The sequence below is a fragment of the Artemia sp. Qi Xiang Cuo genome, chromosome 21 (genome assembly GCF_049724085.1).
Source record: "Artemia sp. Qi Xiang Cuo chromosome 21, ASM4972408v1, whole genome shotgun sequence".
Lineage (NCBI taxonomy): Eukaryota > Metazoa > Arthropoda > Branchiopoda > Anostraca > Artemiidae > Artemia > Artemia sp. Qi Xiang Cuo.
In genome coordinates this window covers 28,719,072-28,741,989 of record NC_142814.1, presented here as the reverse complement: position 1 = coordinate 28,741,989, position 22,918 = coordinate 28,719,072, and the positions used below count along the sequence as shown (strand labels likewise).

Sequence of the window (22,918 nt, the reverse complement as noted above, 5' to 3'; positions counted from 1 at the left end):
TTGAGATGGCCGAAATTTGAGCTCGATTAAGCAACGTTAACCCGTGCCGCTCGTCGCTCAAAGTTTGAAAAAACCCTCTCACGCCCACCTTTTCCCCAAACACATCCAATCAAAATTTTGAGATAGCCATTTTGTTCAAAGTAGTTGAAACGTCCGAAAATTATATCTAAGAGGATGAAACTCCCCCCACAGCCCTCAGTGTAAGGGTTGTGTTATGCCTTGGGGGCATATATGGTTTTTACTGAAAGTTTTGTCGTAGAACTTGAAAAAGGGCTCATTCGATTAGAAATTCAAAGGGCTAGTGTCTTTTCAATAGTCAAAAGTGGTTTAAGGGCAACTAACCCCCCTCTCACGCCCATCTTTTCCCCAAACACATTCCATCAAAATTTTAGATAGCCATTTTGTTCAACGTAGTTAAAAATTTTAGGAATTAGATCTTTGAGGATGATAACCCTCAGAGCCCTCGGGGCAAGGGTTGTAAGTTATGCCCCGGGGGCACATAAGGTTTTTATAGATAGTGATGTTGTAGAAACTTCAAAAAGGGCTCATTCGATTGGAAATTAGATGGGCTTGTGCCCTTTTTAATATTCAAAAGTGATTGGAGTATAACTAACACCCGTCTTACTCCCACCATTTCCCCAAACACATCCAATCAAAATTTTGAGATAGCTATTTTGTTCGACGTAGGTAAAAAGCCTGGAAATTATGTTTTTGAGGATGACACTCCCCCCACAGCCCTCAGGGCAAGGGTTGTAAGTTATTCCCTGGGGGCACATAAGCTTTTTTTTATAGAAAGCGTTGTCGTAGAAACTTCAAAAATGAATCATTCCATTGGAAATTGAAACGGCTAGTGCCTTTTTTAATACTCGAAAGTGATTGGATGGTAAGTACCCCCCCCCCCCTCTCAACACAAACACATCCAATCAAAATTTTTAGATAGCCATTTTGTTCAACGTAGTTGAAAGGTCCTGAAATTATGTCTTTTAGGATGACAAGCGCCTCACAGCCCTCAGGTCAAGGGTTGTAAGTTGTGCCTTGGGGCATATAAGGTTTTCATAAAAAGCGTTGTCGTAGAAACTTCAAAAAGGGCTCAATCGATTGGAAATTGAAAGGGCTAGTGCCCTTTTTAATATTCAGAAGTGACTAGAGGGTAACTAACCCCCCTCTGACGCCCACCATTTCAACAAACACATCCAATCAACATTTTGAGATAGCAATTTTGTTTGATGTAGTTAAAAGCTCTGGAAATTAGGTCTTTGAGAATGAAAACCCTCTCACAGCCCTCAGGGCAAGGGTTGTAATTTATGCCCTGGGGGCATTTAAGATTTTTATAGAAAACGTTGTCGTAGAAACTCAAAAAGGGCTTATTCGATTGGAAATTGAAAGGGCTAGTGCCCTTTTTAATAGTCAAAAGTGATTGGAAGGCTTGACATTTTTTCATAGTAAAGATCGATCCTGTTGTCCCCCAAACCAGTTACTGGGCTCATCAAATATCAGCTTGTCTGAGAGAATCGTAAGGGCAAGAATTAAAGGTTGCACGAACAATCTGACTGTCCTTAGCGCTTACGCCCCAATAAGAGATGCCACTGAACAGCAAATAGATCAGTTTTACAGTGACCTACAGACAGTCATTGATTAGATTCCCCCGAAATATATCCTCCTAATTGGAGGCGACTTCAATGCCAGAATCGGCGGAAAGCTGAATAACTCGGAACAAGTGGTCGGCAAGCACGGCCTCGGAGACAGGTGCACAAATGGAAACACGCTTTTGCTGTTCGCAATGCAGAACAATCTCGCTTTGGCTAACACCTGGTTTAGACAAAAGCCGTGTCAAACATATACATGTGAATCCCGCGATAGAACAGTAAAGGCCCAAATAGATTATCTCCTTGTATCCCGACAATGGAAATTCATGGTGTTGGACTCTTGAGTGCACAGAGGTGCTGACACGGGATCGAAAAATGGATCTGACCACTTCTTGCTGAAGACAAGGCTAAAGTACAGACTTAGCTCAAGGAAGACTAAAAAAAGGAAGACTCAAGGAAGACCAGAAAATAGACGTGTCGAAGCTGAAAATAGATGGGTACCGAGGAGCATTTGTCCTTGAACGCTCAAACCGCTTCGCTGTCCTTCAAGATGACACCGAGGAGGCAATCCCGACTGATCAGTGCCCCAAGATAAAGATTGAGAAGAAATGGAGCAAATTCAAGGACCACATCAATGAAGTTGCCTCAAACATACTTGGGTTTTTCAAGCGTAAAACTACGAAATGGATCTCAGAAAAGACACTCAAACTCTCTGCCAAGAAAAAAGCAATGACCAACAAAAAGTCTCCCACATACAAAGTGCTACGACAAGAATGTAACAAATCAGCAAGAGCTGACAAAAACGCCTACTGGTCTAATGTTGCCAGTGATATGGAAAGAGCCGCATCACGGAACGATACACGAAAACTCTATCAGATACTTGGAGAATGCATTGGGAAGAAGAAGCAAACTACCATCCCCTCGCTTAAAGCGAAGGATGGAAAAATACTCACAAGCAGAGAGGAGCGTATCGAAAAATGGCGAGTTCACTTCCAAGAGCTATTGAGACCAGGAGGAGTAATCGAAAGCAACCACTTACAGCACCGCAGAACCCTCCACACAACCAGGCTTATGAAAATGTATGCACGGACCCACCCTCCAGAGATGAAGTAATTAAGGCTATCCGAGTTTTGGAAAACCATAAAAGCCCAGGAATAGATGGGATTTCTGCCGAATTACTGAAAGCTCTCCCCAAGTTGGCGGTGGATGAACTTCATAGCGTGATAACCGACGGCTGGGACAATGAATAAATCCCAGATGACTGGAAGACCTCAATAATTGTCCCTATCTTCAAAAAAGGAGACCGATTGGACTGCAAAAACTACCAAGGTATATCCCTTATCCCCATTGCTGCTAAGCTGTTCGCAGTCATACTTTTAAATAGATTCAGAGACACCAGAAACAGCCGAACGTGACCCAACCAAGCAGGATTCAGGCCAGGCATAGGCTTCTGTGACAAGATTTTTAGCCTGCGACAGATCCTTGAACACCGGTTTAAACACCAGCAGGAAACAATCCAAATCTTCATAGACTTCATTACCGCGTTTGATTCGGTCCGTCGTGATGCAATATAGGAAGCTATGAGAGAGGACAGTGTGCCTGAGAAGATCATCAATCTGCTCAAGGTATACTATACTAGAACAAAAACTCGGGCAAAAGTCGATGGCAATCTTTCATATCCGGTCCTGATCAAGGAGGGTGTACGTCAACACTGTGTCCTTTCACCAAGTTTTTTCAACTTCGTCGTCGATTGGACTTTCTGGGTCCTGGACAAGTATAAAGGTTTTGCAGTGAGCCTGTCCTTCTCTGTCACAGATCTTGACTATGCTGACAATGTGGGGAATGTGCTTGCTGAATCCGTTGCAGAAGCCAAGGCTATGATAAATGACGTGGCAGTCAAGGCACTCTCGACTGGTCTCCGAATAAGCCTACCAAAAACAAAATCCATGCAAACAGAGGGGATGGATGAAACCCCTGTGACCCTAAATGGTAATCAGATAGAGGACATCCAGTCATTCAAATACCTCGGATCGATGGTAAACCCTGCCGGCGAATTTTCAGAAGAAATCCAGAGCCACATATCGTCAGCCTCGAGTGTCTTCCTTCAATTACGGAAGTATCTCTGGAAGCGGAGCAAAATATTGCCACACAAAAAGCTCCGAGTGTATAAAGCTATGGTTCTCTCTGTCCTTCTCTATGGAAGTGAAACGTGGTCACTTAAAGCAGCCGAAGCGTTGAGCTTGAATATATTCAACCACAAATGCCTGCGCTATATCCTGGGTATCCACCTTTCAGGTAGAATCCCTAATGAAGAAGTAAGGAGAAGATGTGGGGATCGCCCACTTGTCTCTGACATTGTTAAGCATAGGAGACTGAGATGGTTTGGCCACTTAATAGGCAGACCAGATGACCATATAAGCAAAAAATGCCTCAAATGTCTACCACTACCTGCATGGAAGAAGAGGGCAGGAGGCCAAAAGAAGACGTGGCTAGCAACAGTTAAGTCTGATCTGGAGCCAATCGGAGGATTCCGAAAATACGGCCGTCGCTGGGATCGCCAGTGGCTGATAACGGTGGAGACTGCCACCCTCGAGCGAAACCTATGGAAGGAGACATGTCGTCATCTGCTGGGCGCCACGATGAGTCTGGATGCGGCTTGAACGTGCAACAAGTACAAGTAAGTAAGATGTGGGTACAATGTATTATTTTTTTTTTTTTTTTGTTTAGACCAGGGCACTTCGTATCGAAGGAGTTGTCTTAGGAACTTCGAAAAGGGCTCATTCAATTGAAAAAAGATAGGGTTAATGCCCTTTTTAATTGTCGAAAGTGATTGGAGGGCAACTGGCTCCCCTCCCGAGCCCACCCTCCCATTTGCCTATTATGTTTAAAAATTAAATGTTGCCTTAAGATTAAATCAAAATTCACTATGTTAATGCTAATTCCCAATAAGGCATCTCAGCAGTATCCCAAGAACAACTGAGGGTATTGTGGTCAAGCTTTTGGGGCAACTTCTGCTCTTAAAATTTAAACAAATCAAAACAGCGTAAGTGTATCCAAGCTATCAAAGAAAGTGAACAGATTTTTTTGCAAATGGTATCAAGTTTTCTATTTCGGGTCAACTAGAGGAGGTATGAAACTAAATTAAACACTACTATTTGTGTCCAGACTTTTATAAGGTTGTACGTTAAAAATTGCTGAAAGTTTTTCTCGAGCATACAAATAGCAGGCCAAAGTATAAAGTCTTAAAAAAACGAAAAGATTTAAAGAACTATTTTCTTTTTCCCTGAAAAGACTATGTCAATATAAAACGAATAGAAATTAATTAAAAAAAACTTTTTCCACAAAATAAGTTTTTCAAAGAAAAGTAAAGAACTCCATTTAACCAAAAATAAGCAAAAATAAAATCAAATAATCTACCAAGCGTGAAACTACCACAAATCCTTCCCAAGGCCAGAACATAATTTGCACTTTACTGAAAAAACACAAATGAATGTGCATTGTCAGTTTAACATACATATACTGATATTTATTAATCAAAATGTTAATATTATTTGATTTGTTAAAGCTATAAAAGTAAAAACATTTATATTTTCCCTCATAGTCCCGAACATTTTTTACTAGTTCAGAAGTGTATAACTGATTCAAAAGTGCTTAACTGGTTTATTTTGAACAATGAGAAGTTATAATTTTCAAATGACATTATTCTATCATTTCTCTCATAGGGAAGTCATATCATCACTTAGAATAGATATTACTTTATTAATTTCGAGTTTATGCATACCCCAATACTTTTCAAAAGACATTACTCTATCACATTTCATAACTTAAAATAGATATTACTTTATTAATTTCAACTTTAAGCTCAAGGATACCATTTGAAACATGAATGCACATTTTTCTGAAAATCGAAATAACCTTCTTAAAACATTCAAATGAAATTAACAAAGTCGAATAAATATTAAACAATGTTAAGGTGGAACTATGAGGGAAATGATACAAGTCCCGAACGTTTTTAACTGGTTCAGAAGTGTATAATTGATTCAAACTTGCTTTAACTGGTTTATTTTGAACTCAGAGAAGTTAATACTTTTCGAATGACATTATTCTATCATTTCCCTCATAGGGCTGTTATATGATCACTTAGAATAGATATTACTTTATTAATTCCGAATTTATGCACACCCCAATACTAAGCAATACTTTTCAAAAGACATTATTGTATCATTTCCCTTATAGGGCTGTCAAATCGTCACTTACAATAGATATTACTTTATTTATTTCGACTTTATGCATACCCAAATACTAAGCAATACTTTTCAAAAGACATTATTCTATCATTTCCCTCATAGGACAGTCATATCATCACTTACAATAGATGTTACTTTACTAATTTCAACTTTCTGCATACCCCGATACTAAGCAATACTGTTTAAAAGACATTATTCTTTCATTTCCATCATAGGGCTGACATATCATCACTTAGAATAGATATTACTTTATTAATTTCGATTTTATGCATATCCCAATACTGAGTGTTGGAACCCTTGGTCCCAGTTTGTTCAGATAAATGTCCTTCCCAGATTCTTTTCTTTTGGCCCCTTAATTATTTTCCTTCCCCTAGTAATAATTATTAATTTTCCTTTAATTTTGTGGCGCCATTTTCTGTCCTCCTAATTGCGCAGTTGGTTAATAGACCACGAGGTATTAAATTGCGCAGTTGGGGAGGTCTGACCAGTAACTTAGTAAGCCCTTGGATTGGCTGGAAAAATTCATTACCACCCCGTCACCCCGTCAGACACGCGGCTGCCTGAGTGGGCTGGGGAAAGTCAGTTCCTTTTTGTAGCGTGTCTTGAATACAGTAAGATTTTTTATACTATATAATCTTTGACTTTTCAGCCTAGGTCGAGTCTAAAGAGATAGTTAGAAATATTACTGGTAACCCTTAGCCTTAAAGTGACCTCTCGGACCATTCGATCACGTTAGTAGACACGGAACTGTTGGAGTAACCGTGGGAATCCCACTACTTTGGGACGACAAGGGGTTCTCCCTATCCATTAAGTGGCTTAGCAACTTTTTGTGCCATTTTTGCATCAATAAGTGGTGACCCCCGTACGTTAGACCTCCAATAAGTTGTGGCAGCAAGTAAGGTCCTATCAGTAAATCTGGTAGTAAAAGAATTCCACGTTTTCGAAGAGACAAGTAATTTAGCCTACAAGAGTAGCCTATTGTGGTTACATATTTAAAAAAAATCGCAAAGAAAATTCTCTTTTATCTGGGCTGAGCCTAGGTGAATAGATAGGTAATAGGCTAAAATCTCAGAATCAATATATCACGCAACTATTTAGTGTGCAAAAATAAGGCTAATTGAGACGCAGCCATTTTTCGCGAGAGACCGGAAGTTGCATTGATAAAAAGAATTTCATTTGGACGGAAGACGTTAAATAAACCTTGAAATAATGGCGGACAAACGAAGAATTCAGACAAGATCTACCGCGGTAAAACGAAAATCGGATTCAGACACACAATTGTATGCGATTCCTGCTTGAAATACCGTAAGAAAAACACCATCAAATAAAACCATATATCACTCAACGGGTAAAATAGACATTTCTGGGACGTGTGAAGAGGAAATCTTCAAAACAAAATCAGTAATAGAGCGATCTCCGGTACGAACCAGGGAAGAAGAAAAATGTCTAAGGCAAATTCAGAAAGAATTATTCTCAGATAGAGAAACCCGAACAAAAGAAACAGTGGAGATAATACATGAGGAAACATCATTACATGAAAGTAAGGGCAAAGCAAAATAAACTCACCCTTCAGAGGAGGTACAAAAAGTAAAGGAGTTGCGGGTAAGAGAAAATATTATACAACGAGAAGACTCAGAAAACGAATTAAGAGAATATAGAGACAGTGAGAATCATAGTAGGCCAAGTAGCAGGAGTAGTAGAAGCTCAATTTCCATCAGGAGTTCGCGAAAAAGCATTCAAATAGATATGACACAACACCTATTAAATTTCATGGAGAAAGAAAGAGAGAAAGATAGACAAGAAAGAAAACGAAAGGAAGGGGCTGATAGGATAGCCAGAGAAAAAAGGAGGAGGCAGACAGAGAGGAAGAAAATACATAATGGAAATGATTGCAGGGAGAAATTCCCAAAAGCCTCAGAAATCGTCTACAATAGAGGTAATGCACGCACTAAACCTTCAACCAATGAAAGAAAATGAAGATGTACATTTATACATATACAATTTCGAAAAAACGGCGGAATTAAGCGGATTACCGAGAGAAAACTGGGTGACAAGAATACAGCCCCTCCTGAACTACAAAGCACAAATTGCATATAAAGCATTACCAATGGAGTACTCAAAAGATTTTGAAAGACTAAAACAAGCCATTTTTGAAAAGTTTCAACTCTCCCCCGGGCACTTTCAAAGAAGGTTTTGAAGATAACGAGATAACGAAACTTATAAAGAACACGGGTACAAATTGAAAGATATGTGTTTAAAATGGCTAGAGTTCGAAAATTATATAATGTTAGAAGACCCGGAAGAAATAAAAGATAAGATAAAGGGAATAGTGAATAAAACAGCGATGGAACAATTCTTAGAAAATACCCATCCAAATATGAGAATGTACCTAAAAGAGAAAAACCCACAAACAATTGAAGAAATGTCCGAAATTAGCAGACAGGCACACTGAAATTAGGAGGGAGGCATTCCCACAAAGAACAAGGTTAGGAGGAAATGGTAGGAAAGAATACCCGTATCCGGAAAATAAAAAGAATGCTAGCCAAATATGGCAAACACAAGGAGAAGTATCATGCTACCACTTTAGCTTGAGAGGCCACTATAGCACCAATTACCCAAATAAAGACGGTAGAAAATACGGCCAAAAACAGAAACAGTATGACGTTACCTGTTATAACTGTAATAAACGAGGACATTATGCCTCAGATTGCCGCAGTGCAAAAAAAAATTACGACAATAATTACAGAACAAGGGACGATGGGGCGAACGGAAGACAGGACAATCCGAGAAACGATCGATCCCAAGAGAATGGAAAAAGTCTCAGACGTATAAGAGAACCACATAGGTTAGAAGCTAGCAAAATATGAAAACTTGTGCATGTGGGGAATCAAGCAAAGTGTATGGCGAACTAAATGATGAATAAGTAAGAATAATTATCGATTCATGTAGTGACCATACCTATATACGGGAAGATTTGGTAAAGGAAACCGAAATAAATTACAAATATAAATTAGCATCGTAATACCAATATGGAGCAGAACATAAATGTCCAACAGCTCTGGTCATAATAGAAATAGCCAACAAAAAAGGAAATATGGTTAAAAAGGAATTAAAAGTAGGTGTTGTACCTACTCTTGCAGTAGACGTGTTATTAGGGGGAGATTTCGGCAATATAGAAAACTTTCTTACACTAAATGCAACCTTCATGATAAAAAAGAATTACAAACAAATGATAGAGATTGCAGAAAAATAAAACTAGCACTAACGAATCAAAAGAATCCACAATCTAAACAGTTTTCCAGTAATAGAAATCTACTTTACAAAATAATGGAGACTGGGGAAAACCCTAGAAGATTACAACTTTTGTTACCACGTGAACTAAGAAAAGCGGTAATAAAGTTAGCACACTCAAGCCCAACAGGGGGACACATGGGATCCCAAAGAACAAGAGATAGAGTCTTGCATCGTTTTTGGTGGAAAGGATTAAAAAGAGATATTATCAACTTTTGTAAAAGATGCAAAGATTGTCAATTAGTCGCATACAAAAAACCAAATGAACAAGTTCCAATGAAAAAAATGCTCATTTTTGGCAAACCATTTGAGAGAATTTCAATGAACATTGTAGGTGCACTTCCGAAATCTAGCGCGGGAAACAGATTTATTTTAGCTATTAATGATCTGGCTACGAGATATCCAGAAGCTATCCCAATTGCGAACAGTAAAATCACCAAAAATCGCAGAAGAATTAGCAAAATATGTCTCACGTCACGGAATCCCGAAGAAAATTTTAACGGATAATGGAACCAATTTTATATCGACATACATCCGAAAATTATACGAAATTCTCGGTATTAAACAAGTATTGACTACCCCATTCCATCCTCAGACAAATGGAGTGACAGAAAGGTTTAACGGAACCCTAATTAGTATGTTTAGACGTTTTGTAAGAGATGATGTAAACCAATGGGACAAAATGCTTCCTTATGTCCTTTTTGCATACAGAGAAACCCCACACGAAGCTACAGGGTTCTCTCCATTTGAATTACTATATGGGACAAACCCAAGGGGGGGTGTTAGACATTTTAAAGGAATCATGGGAGAATGAGGAGAAAAAGGAAGAACCAGTGATAACCCACTTGCTATCACTACGAGAAAAACTGCATGAATACCATGAAATTGCCAAGAAAGCACAGGGGGAATATGCAGAAAAAACGAAAACATGGTACGATAAATCCGCCCGAATGCGCACTAACGAATTCACGGAAGGGGAGGAAGTCCTCATATTATTACCGGACGGAGATAATAAATTGGAAGTAAGATAGAAGGGACCATTTAAGTTGAAAAAGAAAATGAATGATGTAAATTATATGATAGAATTAGATGGAGCAAGGGAAAAGGAAGAAGTTTACCATGTGAATTTACTGAGTAAATTTAACAAGGAAAATGAAAAAGAAAACCACAAGGATCCGCAGAAGCGCTGTCTCATGATTTTAACCTCAGAACATGACGAGGAAAGTGCCCCTTTAGGTACAATAGACCCGGCAGAAACACATATAAATGCCATTGAACGAGTTTCGTCGGAAACACATCTGAGCCGAGCTCAGAAATCCCAATTAAATAAGTTATTCACGGAATTTGCAGACGTATTAACAGACCAAATCAGAAAAACAGAAAATGTAGTACATAAAATACTATGAAAGGCTGTCCATAAAGTTAATAAACCGTTTTCCTCTTATAACTTTATTGACTTTATGGTTATCGAAAAGAAGTTAAACTTTATTTAACTTTTTCAATAAAGTCCGGAAGGTTTAGCCAATAGGAGAAGACTTGTGGAAAATTTCAATTCAGCTAAAAGAAACTAATTAGATAGCCAGTCTTGAACTTTCTTCTCTAATCGGTGGAACATTGATGTGTGGAACATTGAAGCAGAAGACTTGCTTATTTCACTAGTGAGAAATAAACCTTTAATATATAGTTCCTCACAAGGGGAACATAAGGATAGAATTTGTGTTGAAAACGCATTCAAGGAAATAAGTGAAGTAATGTGTCAAGAATTGGGTCCTCATTTTTATCTGTGAGCCTTATTTAATAAATTTTAAAGTAAAAACAACATCTAACTTAAGACTAACTTATTTAATTGAAAAATTTATCAAAAAATAATGTCAGATATATTCAAGAATGAACGTGTGAATAATTCAAATTAATTGCTTCAAAAAATTTCTATAGAGTCACGAAGGTAAAATTCATGTGTGAGCGTGACGAACTTAACGGTATGTAACTTTGCGGAATACTTTACTAACTTTATTGACGCCGTGGGAGCCCCGCTTTAGAATAGATATTAATTTATAAATTTCGACTTTATGTATACCCCAATACTAAGCAATACTTTTCAAAAGACATTATTCTATCATTCCCCTCATAGGACTATCATATCATCACTTAGAATAGATATTAATTTATTAATTTTAACTTTATACATACCCCAATACTAAGCAACACTTTTCAAAAGACATGATTCTATCATTTCCCTCATAGGGCTTTAATATCATAACTTAGAATCGATATTACTCTATTAATTTCGACTTTATGCATACTTCAATACTAAGAAATACTTTTCAAAAGACATTGTTCTATCACCTCCCTTGTAGGTCTCTCATATCGATACTTAGACTAGGTACTACTTTATTAATTTCAACTTCATGCATACCCAGATACTAAGAAATAATTTTTAAAAGACATTAGTCTATCATTTCCATCAGAGGGCTGTCATATCATCATTTAAAATAGATATTACTTTATTAATTTTGAAATTATGTGTATCCCGATACTAAGCAAAACTTTTCAAAAGACATTATTCTATCGTTTACCTCATAGGGCTGTCATATCATCACTTAGAATAGATATTACTTTATTAATTTCGACTTTGATACTTTTCAGAAGACACAATTCTATCATTTCCGTCATAGGACCGTCATATCATCACTTAAAATAGATATTACTTTATTAGTTTCAACTTTATAAATACCCCAATACTAAGCAATACTTTTCAAAAGACATTATTCTATCATTTCCCTCACAGGGCTGTCATATCATCATTTAGAATAGATATTATTTTATAAATTTCGACTTTATGCATACCCTAATACTAAGCAAGACTTTTCAAACGACACTATTCTATCATATCCCTCGTGGGGATGTCACATCATCACTTATAATAGAAATTACTTTATTAATTTGGACTTTATACATATCTCAATACTAATCAATACTTTTAAAATGGCATTATTCATTCATTTCCCTCATAGGGGTGTCATATTATCACTTAGAATAAATATTACTTTATAAGTTGTCACTTTATGCATACCCCATTACTAGGCAATACTTTTCAAAAGACATTATTCTATCCTTTCCCACAGAGGGGTGTCATATCATCACTTAGAATAGATATTACTTTATTAATTTAGTCTTTATGCATATCCCAATACTAAGCAATAATTTTCAAAAGACATTATTCTATAATGTTCTCCATAGGGCTGTCATAAAATCACTTAGAATAGACATTACTTTATAAATTTCGACTTTATGTATACCCCAATACTAAGCAATATTTTTCAAAAGACATTATTCTATCATTCCCCTCATAGGACTATCATATCATCAATTAGAATAGATATTACTTTATTAATTTTGACTTTATGTATACCCTAATACTAAGCAATACTTTTCAAAATACATTATTCCATAATTTCCCTCATAGGGCTGTCATATCATCACTTAAAATAAATATTATTTTATTAATTTCGACTTTATGCAAACCCCAATGCTAAGCAATACTTTTCAAAAGACCTAATTCTATCACTTCCCTCATAGGGCTTTCATATCATAATTTAAAATAGATATTAATTTATTAATTTCAACATTATGCATACCCTGATACTAAGCAATAGTTTTCAAAAACCAATATTCTATCACTTCCCTCACATGGCTTTTATATCATCACTTAGAATAGATATTACCTTATTAACTTCGACTTTATGCATACCCCAATACTAAGCAATACTTTTCAAAAGACATTATTCTATCATTCTTCTCATAGGACTGTCACATCATCACTTAAAATACATATTACTTGATTAATTTCGACTTTATACATATCCCAAGACTAAGCAATATTTTTCAAAAGACATTATTCATTCAATTCCCTCATAGGGCTGTCATATCATCACTTAGAATACATATTACTTTATTAATTTCGACTTTATGCATGCCCCAATACTAAGCAATACTTTTCAAAAGACATTATCCTATCATTCCCCCAATAGGACTATCATATCATCTCTTGGAAAAAATATTAATCTATTAATTTCAATTTTATACATACCCTAATACTAAGCAATACTTTCGAAAGACATTATTCTATCATTTCCCTCAAAGGGCTGTCATATAATCGCTTAGAATAGGTGTTACTTTGTTAATTTCAACTTTGTGCATACTTCAATACTAAGCAATACTTTTCAAAAAACATTATTTTATCATTTCCTTTATAGGGCTGTCATATCATCACTTCAAATATATATTACTTTATTAATTTCAACTTTATGCATACCCCGATACTAAGCAATAATTTTCAAAAAACATTATTCTACCATTTCCATCAAAGGGCTATCATATCATCACTTAAAATATACATAACCTTATTAATTTTGACATTATGCATATCCAAATACTAAGCAATACTTTTCAAAATACATTCTTCTATCATTTCACTCATAGGGATGTCAAATGATCACTTAGAATGGACATTACTTTATTAATTCTAACTTTGATACTTTTCAAAAGACACTATTCTATCATTTCCGTCATAGGGTTGTCATATCACCACTTAAAATAGATGTTACATTATTAATTTCGACTTTATGCATATCCCAGTACTAAGCAATACTTTTCAAAAGACATTATGCTATCATTTTCCTCAAAGGGCTGTCATATTATCACTTAGAATATACATTAATTTATTAATTTCGACTTTATGCATACCCCGACACTAAGCATTACATTTAAAATGGCATTATTCATTCATTTCCCTCATAGGGCTGTTATATCATCACTTAGAATAGATATTACTTTATTAATTTTGACATTTTGCATACCCGAATACTAAGCAATACTTTTCAAAAGACATTATTGTATCATTTCCCTTATGAGGCTGTCAAATCGTCACTTAGAATAGATATTACTTTATTTATTTGGACTTTATGCATACCCAAATACTAAGCGATACTTTTCAAAAGACATTATTCTATCATTTCCCTCAGAGGGCCGTCATATCATCACTTAGAATAGGTATTACTTTATTTCTTTTGACTTTATGCGTACCTCAATACTAAGCAATACTTTTCAAAAGACATTATTCTATCATGTTCTCCATAGGGCTGTCATATCATCACTTAGAATAGATGTTACTTTATAAATTTCGACTTTATGTATACCCCAATACTAAGCAATACTTTTCAAAATACATTATTCTATCATTCTGATACTACTTTATTAATTTCTACTTTGATACTTTTCAGAAGACACTATTCTATCATTTCCGTCATAGCGTTGTCATATCATCACTTAAAATGATGTTACAATATTAATTTCAACTTTATGCATACCCCAGTACTAAGCTATACTTTTCAAAAGACATTATTCCATCATTTCCCTCATAGGGCTCTCATGTAATCACTTAGAATCGACATTAATTTATTAATTTCGACTTTAGGCATACCCCAATACTAAGCAATACTTTTCAAAACACATTGTTACATAATTTCCCTCAAAGGGCTGTCATATTATCTTTTAGAATAGCTATTACTTTACTAATTTCGACTTTATGCATACCCCAATACTAAGCATTACTTTTAAAATGGCATTATTCATTCATTTCCCTCATAGGGCTGTTATATCATCACTTAGAATAGATATTACTTTATTAATTTTGAGATTATGCATACCCGAATACTAAGGATTACTTTTCAAAAGACATTATTCTGTCATTTCCCTTATAGGGCTGTCACATCGTCACTTAGAATGGATATTACTTTATTTGTTTCGACTTTATGCATACCCAAATACTAAGCAATACTTTTCAAAAGACATTATTCTATCATTTCCCTCAGAGGGCTGTCATATCATCACTTATAATAGATATTACTTTATTAATTTTGACTTTATGCGTACCCCAATACTAAGCAATGATTTTCAAAAGACATTATTCTATAATGTTTCCCTCATAGGGCTGTCATATCATCACTTAGAATAGACATTACTTTATTAATTTTACCTTTATGCATACCCAAAGACTAAGCAATATTTTACAAAAGAAATTATTCTATCGTTTACCTCACAGGGCTGTCAAATCATCACTTATAATAGATATTACTTTATTAATTTTGACTTTATGCATACCCCAATACTAATCAACGCTCTCCAAATTTTAAGTTTATATCATTTACTTCACAAGACTAAAGTTTATTCAATTAGAGCGGATATTAATTGAGTAATACCAAATTCTATCAGGCCCAAATAGTACGCATTACTTTTCAAAAGGTATTGTTCTATCCTTTCTATCAGAGGGCTGTCATATCATCACTTAAAATAGAAATTACCTTATTAATTTTGACATCATGTATACCCCAATACTAAGCAATACTTTGCAAAAGACAGTATTCTATCCTTCCCCTGATAGGGCTGTCATATCATCACTTATAATAGATATTACTTTACTAATTTCGACTTTGATACTTTTCAAAAGACACTATTCTATCATTTCCGTCATAGGGTTTTCATATCGTCACTTAAAATAGATGTTATATTATAAATTTCTACTTTATGCATACCCCATTACTAAGCATTACTTTTAAAATGGCATTATTCATTCATTTCCCTCATAGGGCTGTTATATCATCACTTAGAATAGATATTACTTTATTAATTTTGACATTATGCATACCCGAATACTAAGAAATAGTTTTTCAAAAGATTTATATTCTATCAATTCACTCATAGGGCTGTCATATCATCACTTAGAGTAGATATTACTTTATTAATCTCGACTTTGATACTTTTCAAATGACACTATTCTATCAAATCCGTCATTGGGTTGTCATATCATCTCTTAAAATAGATGTTACTTAATTTATTTCGTCTTTATGCATACCCCAATATAAAGTAATACTTTACAAAAGAAATTATTCTATCATTTCCCTCATAGGGCTGTCATATAATCACTTAGAATCGACATTAATTTATTAATATCGACTTTATGCGTACCCCAATACTAAGCAATACTTTTCAAAAGACTTTGTTACATCATTTTCCTCATAGGGCCGTCATATTCTCACTTAGAATAGATACTACTTTATTAATTTCGACTTTATGTATACCCCAATACTAAACATTACTTAAAAAAAAAATTTCATTCATTTCCCTAATAGGGCTGTCATATCATCACTTAGAATAGATATTATTTTATTAATTTCGATTTTAATACTTTTAAAAAGACATTATTCATTCATTTCTCTCATAGTGTTGTCGTATCATCATTTAGAATAGCTATTACTTTATTAATTTTGGCTTTATGCATACCTCAATACTAAGCAATACCCTTATTTAGAGAGACATGTAAAAAGTTAGTTTCCTTTAGTTTCACCTATGGTGGCGCCACGATAAGTGAACCTAAATGAACCTGACTTTTTACATTTCTCTCTCACTATGCCCTTGTGTTGAAGCTGATATGCTGTCATCTATCACTAAAGGTAAAAAGAGGGCAGCAGATGTGGTAGTGAAAATGTGTCAGTATCTACTTTTTTAAATGTAAATGAAGTTATTTGAAAAAAGTGATCATTTGAGGTTGGCTGTAGGTACCCGGGTCGTCCATGGTAACCTAACCTAAATGAATCTAACTTAATAGCAGTTAATTTAATGCAGCCTAATCTAGTGGTGATATGACAGACCAATGAGGGAAATGATAAAATAATGTCTTTTGAAAAAAATATTAAAGGCGAAATTAAGAAAAAGTAACATCTATTCTAATTGATGATGTGACAGCTTCACGAGGGAAATGAAAGAATAATGTCTTTTTAAAAGTAATGCGTAGTATTGGGGTATGCATAAAGGGGATAAATTAATAAAGTAATATATATTCGAAGTGATGATGTGACAGTCCTATGAAGGGAATGATAGAATAATGTCTTTTGAAAAGTATTGCTTAGTATTGGGGAATCCATAAAGTCGAAATTAATAAAGTAATATCTATTCTAAGTGATGGTACGACAGCCCTATGAGGAAATGATAGAATAATGTATTTTGAAAAGTATTGCTTTGTATTGAGGTATGCATAAAGTCGAAATTAATAAAGTAATATCTATTCTAAGTGATGATAGGACAACCTTTTGAGTGAAATAATAGAACAATATCTTTTGAAAAGTATTAAATTCGGAATTAAAAAAGTAGTATCTATTCTAAGTGATGATATGACAGCCCTATGAGCGAACTGACAGAATGATGTCTTTTGAAAAGTATTGCTTTGTACGGGGGTATACTTGGATTTGACATCAATATAGTAATTTCTATTCTAAGTCATAATTTGTCAGCCCTTTGAAGGAAATGATAGAATAATGTCATTTGAAAAGCATCGCTTAGTATCGGGGTATGCAGAAATTTGAAATTAATAAAGTAATATCTGTTGTAAGGGATGATATGACAGCCCTATGAGGGAATTGATAGAATAATGTCTTTTGAAAAGAATTGCTTAGTGTTTGGATATGTATAAAGTCGAAATTAATAAAGTAATATCTATTCTAAGTGATGATATGACAACCCTATAAGGGAAAACATAGAATAATGCCTTTGAAAAGTATTGCTTATTATTAGGGTATAAATAAAGTCAAAATTAATAATTTAATATCTATCCTGTGATGATATGACAGCCCTATGAGGGAAAGGATAAAATAATGTGTTTTTAAAAGCGTTGCTTAGTGTTGGGGTATGCATAAATTCAAAATTAACAAAGTAATATCTATTTTAAGTGATGATATGACAGCCCTATAAGGGAAATAATAGAATAATGTGTATTGCTTAGTATTGGAGTATGAATAAAGTCGAAATTAATAAAGTAATATCTATTCTAAGTGGTGATATGAGAGCCCAATGAGGGAAATGATAAAATCATGTATTTTGAAAAGTATTGCTTTGCATTGGGGTATGTATAAAGATGAAATTGATAAAGTAATATCTATTCTAAGTGATGATTTGACAGCCCTATGATGGAAATGATAAAATAATGTCTTTTTAAAAGTATAGCTTAGTATTAGGATATGCATAAAGTCAAAATTAATAATGTAACATCTATTCTAAGTGATGCTATGACAGTCCTATGAAAAGAATTATAGAATAATGTCTTTTTGAAAAGTATTGCTTAGTATTAGGGTATGCATAAAGTCGAAATAAATAAGGAACTATCTATTGTAAGTGATGATATGACAGCCCTATAAGGGAAATGATAGAAAATTGTATTTTGAAAAGTATTGCTTAGTATTGGGGTATGCATAAAGTCGAAATTAATAAAGTAATGTCTATTCTAAGTGATAATATAGCGGCCCTATTAAGGAAATGATAGAATAATGTCTTTTGAAAAGTATTGCTTAGTATCGGGTATGCATAAAGGTGAAGTTAATAAAGTAATATCTATTATAAATGATGATATGACAACCCTATGAGAAATGATAGAATAATGTATTTCGAAAAGTATTTCTTGGTATAGGGTTATGCAAAAAGTTGAAATTAGAAAAGTAACATCTATTGTAAATGATGATATGACAGTCCTATGAGGGAAATGATAGAATAATGTCTTTTGAAAAGTATTGATTAGTATTGGGATATGCATAAGGTCAAAATTAATAAATTAATATACAATCTAAGTTATGATATGACAGCCCTATGAGGGAAATGATAGAATAATGTATTTCAAAAAGTATTTCTCGGTATTGGGGTATGCATAAAGTTGAAATTAATAAAGTAATATCTATTCTAAGTGATGATGAGCCAGCCCTATGAGGGAAATGATAGAATAATGTTTTTTGAAAAGTATTTCTTAGTATGGGGGTATGCATAAAGTTGAAGTTAATGAAGTAATATCGATTCTAAATAATGATATGACAGCCCTATCAGGGAAATGATAGAATAATGTCTTTTAAAAATATTGCTTAGTATTGGGATATGTATAAATTAAAAATTAATAAAGTAATATCTATTATAAGTGATGATATGACAACCCTATAAGGGAAAAGATAGAATAATGCCTTTTGAAAAGTATTGCTTATTATTAGGGTATACATAAAGTCAAAATTAATGTGTTTTTAAAAGCGTTGCTTAGTGTTGGGGTATGCATAAAATCGAAATTAACAAAGTAATATCTATTTTAAGTGATGATATGACAGCTCTATTAGGGAAATAATAGAATAATGTGTATTGCTTAGTATATGGGTATGCATAAAGTCAAAATTAATAAAGTAATATATATTCTAAGTGATGATATGACAGCCCAATGAGGGAAATGACAAAATAGTGTCTTTTGAAAAGTATTGCTTTGTATTGGGGTATGCATAAATTTGAAATTAATAAAGTGAAATTAATAAAGTAATATCTATTCTAAGTGATAATATGGCAGCCCTATGAGGGAAATGTTAGAATAATGTCTTTTTGAAAAGTATTGCTTAGCATAGGGTTATGCATAAAGTTGAAATTAATAAAGCAATATCTATTCTAAATGATGATATGACAGTCCTATAAGGGAAATGATAGAATATTATCTTTTGAAAAGTATTGCTTAGTATTGGGGTATGCATAAATTCAAAATTAATAAAGTAATATCTATTGTAAGTGATGATATGATAGTCCTATGAGAGAAATGATAGAATAGTGTCTTTTGAAAAGGATTGCTTAGTATTGGGGTATGCATAAAGTCGAAATTAATAAAGTAGTATCGATTCTAAGTGATGATTTGACAGCCCTATGAGGGAAATGATAGAATAATTCCTTTTGAAAAGTATTGCTTTACATTGAGGTATGCATAAAGTCAAAATTAATAAAGTAATATCTATTATAAGTGATGATATGACAGTCCTATGAGGGGAATGATAGAATAATGTATTTCGAAAAGTATTGCTTAGTATTGAGGTATGCATAAAGTCAAAACTAATAAAGTAATATCCATTCTAACTGATGATATGACTGTCCTCTGAGGGAAATTATAAAATAATGTCTTTTTAAAAGTATTGCTTAGTATTTTTGTATCCATAAAGTCGAAATTAATAAAGTAATATCTATTTAAAGTGATGATATGACTCCCCTATGAGGAAAATAATAGAATAATTTCTTTTGAAAAGTATTGCTGAGCATTTGGGTATGCATAAAGGTGAAATTAATAAAGTAATATCTATTCTAAGTGATAATATGACAACCCTATGAGGGAAACCATAGAATAATGTCTTTTTGAAAAATCTCGCCTAGTATTGTTATATGCATAAAGTCGAAATTAACAAATTAATGTCTGTTCTAAATGATAAAATTACCGCCCTATGATGGAAATGATAGAGTAATTTCTTTTGAAAGGTATCGCTTAGTGTTAGGGTATGCATAAGGTCGAAATTAATAAATTACTATATATTCTAAGTTATGATATGACAGCCTTATGAGGGAAATGATAGAATAATATCTTTTGAAAAGTATATCTTAGTATTGGGGTATGCATAAAGTCGAAATTAATAAAGTAATATCAATTCTAAGTGATGATTTTCCAGCCCTATGAGGAAAATGATAGAATAATGTTTTTTGAAAAGTATTGCTTAGTATTGAGGTATGTATAAAGTTGAAGTTAATAAAGTAATATCTATTCTAAGTGATGGTATGACAATCATATGAGGTAAATAATAGAATAATGTCTTTTTAAAAATTATTGCATAGTTTAGGGGTATATATAAAGTCAGAATTAATAAAGTAATTTTTATTCTAAGAGATGATATGACAGCCCTGTGAGGGAAATGATAGAATACTCTATTTTGAAAGTATTGCTTAGTATTGGGGTATGCATAAAGTTGAAATTAATAAAGTAATATCTATTTTAAGTGATTTTATGCCAGCCGTATGAGGGAAATTATAGAGTTATGTCTTTTGAAAAGTATTGCTTAGTATTGGAGTATGGATAAAGTCAAAATTAATAAAGTAATATCTATTCTAAGTGATAATATGGCAGCCATATAAGGAAAACGATAGAATAATATCTTTTGAAAAGTATTGCTTAGTATTGTGATATGCATAAAGTCGAAATTAATAAAGTAATATCTATTCTAAATGATGATATGACAGTCCTATGAGGGAAATGATAGAATAATGTCTTTTGAAAAGTATTGCTTAGTATTGGGATATGCATAAGTTCGAAATTAATAAATTAGAATATATTCTAAGTTATGATATGACAGCCTTATGAGGGAAATGATAGAATAATATCTTTTGAAAAGTATAGCTTAGTATAGGAGTATGCATAAAGTCGAAATTCATAAAGTAATATCTATTCTAAATGAGGATATGACAGCACTATGATGGAAATGGTAGAATAATGTCTTTTAAAAAGTATTTCTTAGTATTGGGGTATGTATAAAGTTGAAGTTAATAAAGTAATATCTATTCTAAGTGATGATATGACAATCCTATGAGGGAAATGATAGAATAATGTCTTTTTAAAAATTATTGCATAGTTTAGGGGTATATATAAAGTCAGAATTAATAAAGTAATTTTTATTCTAAGAGATGATATGACAGCCCTGTGAGGGAAATGATAGAATAATGTCTTTTGAAAAGTATTGCTTAGTCTTTGGGTATGCATAAAGGTAAAATTGTTAAAGTATTATCTATTCTAAGTGATGATATGCCAGTCGTATGAGGGAAATGATAGAATTATGTCTTTTGAAGAGTATTGCTTAATATTGGGGTACGCATAAAGTCAAAATTAATGAAGTAATAACTATTCTAAGTGATAATATAGCAGCCCTATGAGGGAAATGATAGAAAAACGTCATTTGAAAAGTATTTCTTAGTATTGGGGTATGCATAAAGTTGAAATTAATAAAGTAATATGTATTTTAAGTTATGATATGACAGCCCTATGAGGGAAATGATAGAATAATGACTCTTGAAAAGTATTAACTTCTCAGAGTTCAAAATAAACCAGTTAAGCACTTTGAATCAGTTATACACTTCTGAACCAGTAAAAATGTTTAAACTTGTATCATTTTCCTCATAGATAATTTCTTAAACCACATTTGCATGACATAACATAAAGAAAGAAAAACGAGCAAAAATGGCGCTTTTAAAGGCTAAATGAAAATACTAAAAACACAACAAAGCGAATATTTCAAGGGTATTATTCGCTAGTATTTGTCGATGGCGGTTCAATTTTGAATTTCTCTGCAAATCACGGATATTAATGAATGATTCACTTTTATTGTTGTTAGGTATTTTGTTTTAATTCTTAAAATTTTTTCGGCTTTTAGTGATTTATATTCATCTTTTAATTTTTGGTTTTTTTCATTGACTGTTTTATCACATTCACATTGAATTTCCACTTTTTATTTGTTGGTTTATTCTTCGGCACTCGCATTGATTATATTTTTTCGTTTCGCGCTGAAGAAGAGAGGCGTTTGTCCCCTCGAAATATTTGCTTTGTTGTGTTTTTTCTTTATTTTCATTTGGCCTTTAAAAACCCCATTTTTGCTCGTTTTTCTTTATGTCATTTCCCTCATAGTACCATGTTTCTCTCACTATGAGTGTACGGCTCTTAGTTAGACGGAAAGACCCTCCTGTTACTGATCTTACGATATAATGATAATTATTTTTATTGAAATACACTTTTTTTTATAATTTTTGTGTCAATAGCTCCTCCATTGTCATAAATGATTTAGGCTATCTCAAAATTTTTATCAGGTGCGTTTTGGGAAAAAACACATGTGAGGGGGGGGGGGCTAGAAGCCATCCGATCACTTT

The 22,918-nt window shown here is 33.6% G+C and overlaps 1 protein-coding gene across 1 annotated transcript in view; it reads right to left on the bottom strand.

Annotated features, from left to right (window-relative positions):
• Nucleotides 1–22,918, bottom strand: part of LOC148939419 (uncharacterized) — a 353,303-nt gene that overhangs the window by 223,255 nt on the left and 107,130 nt on the right. The gene's annotated exons all lie outside the window — the stretch shown is intronic.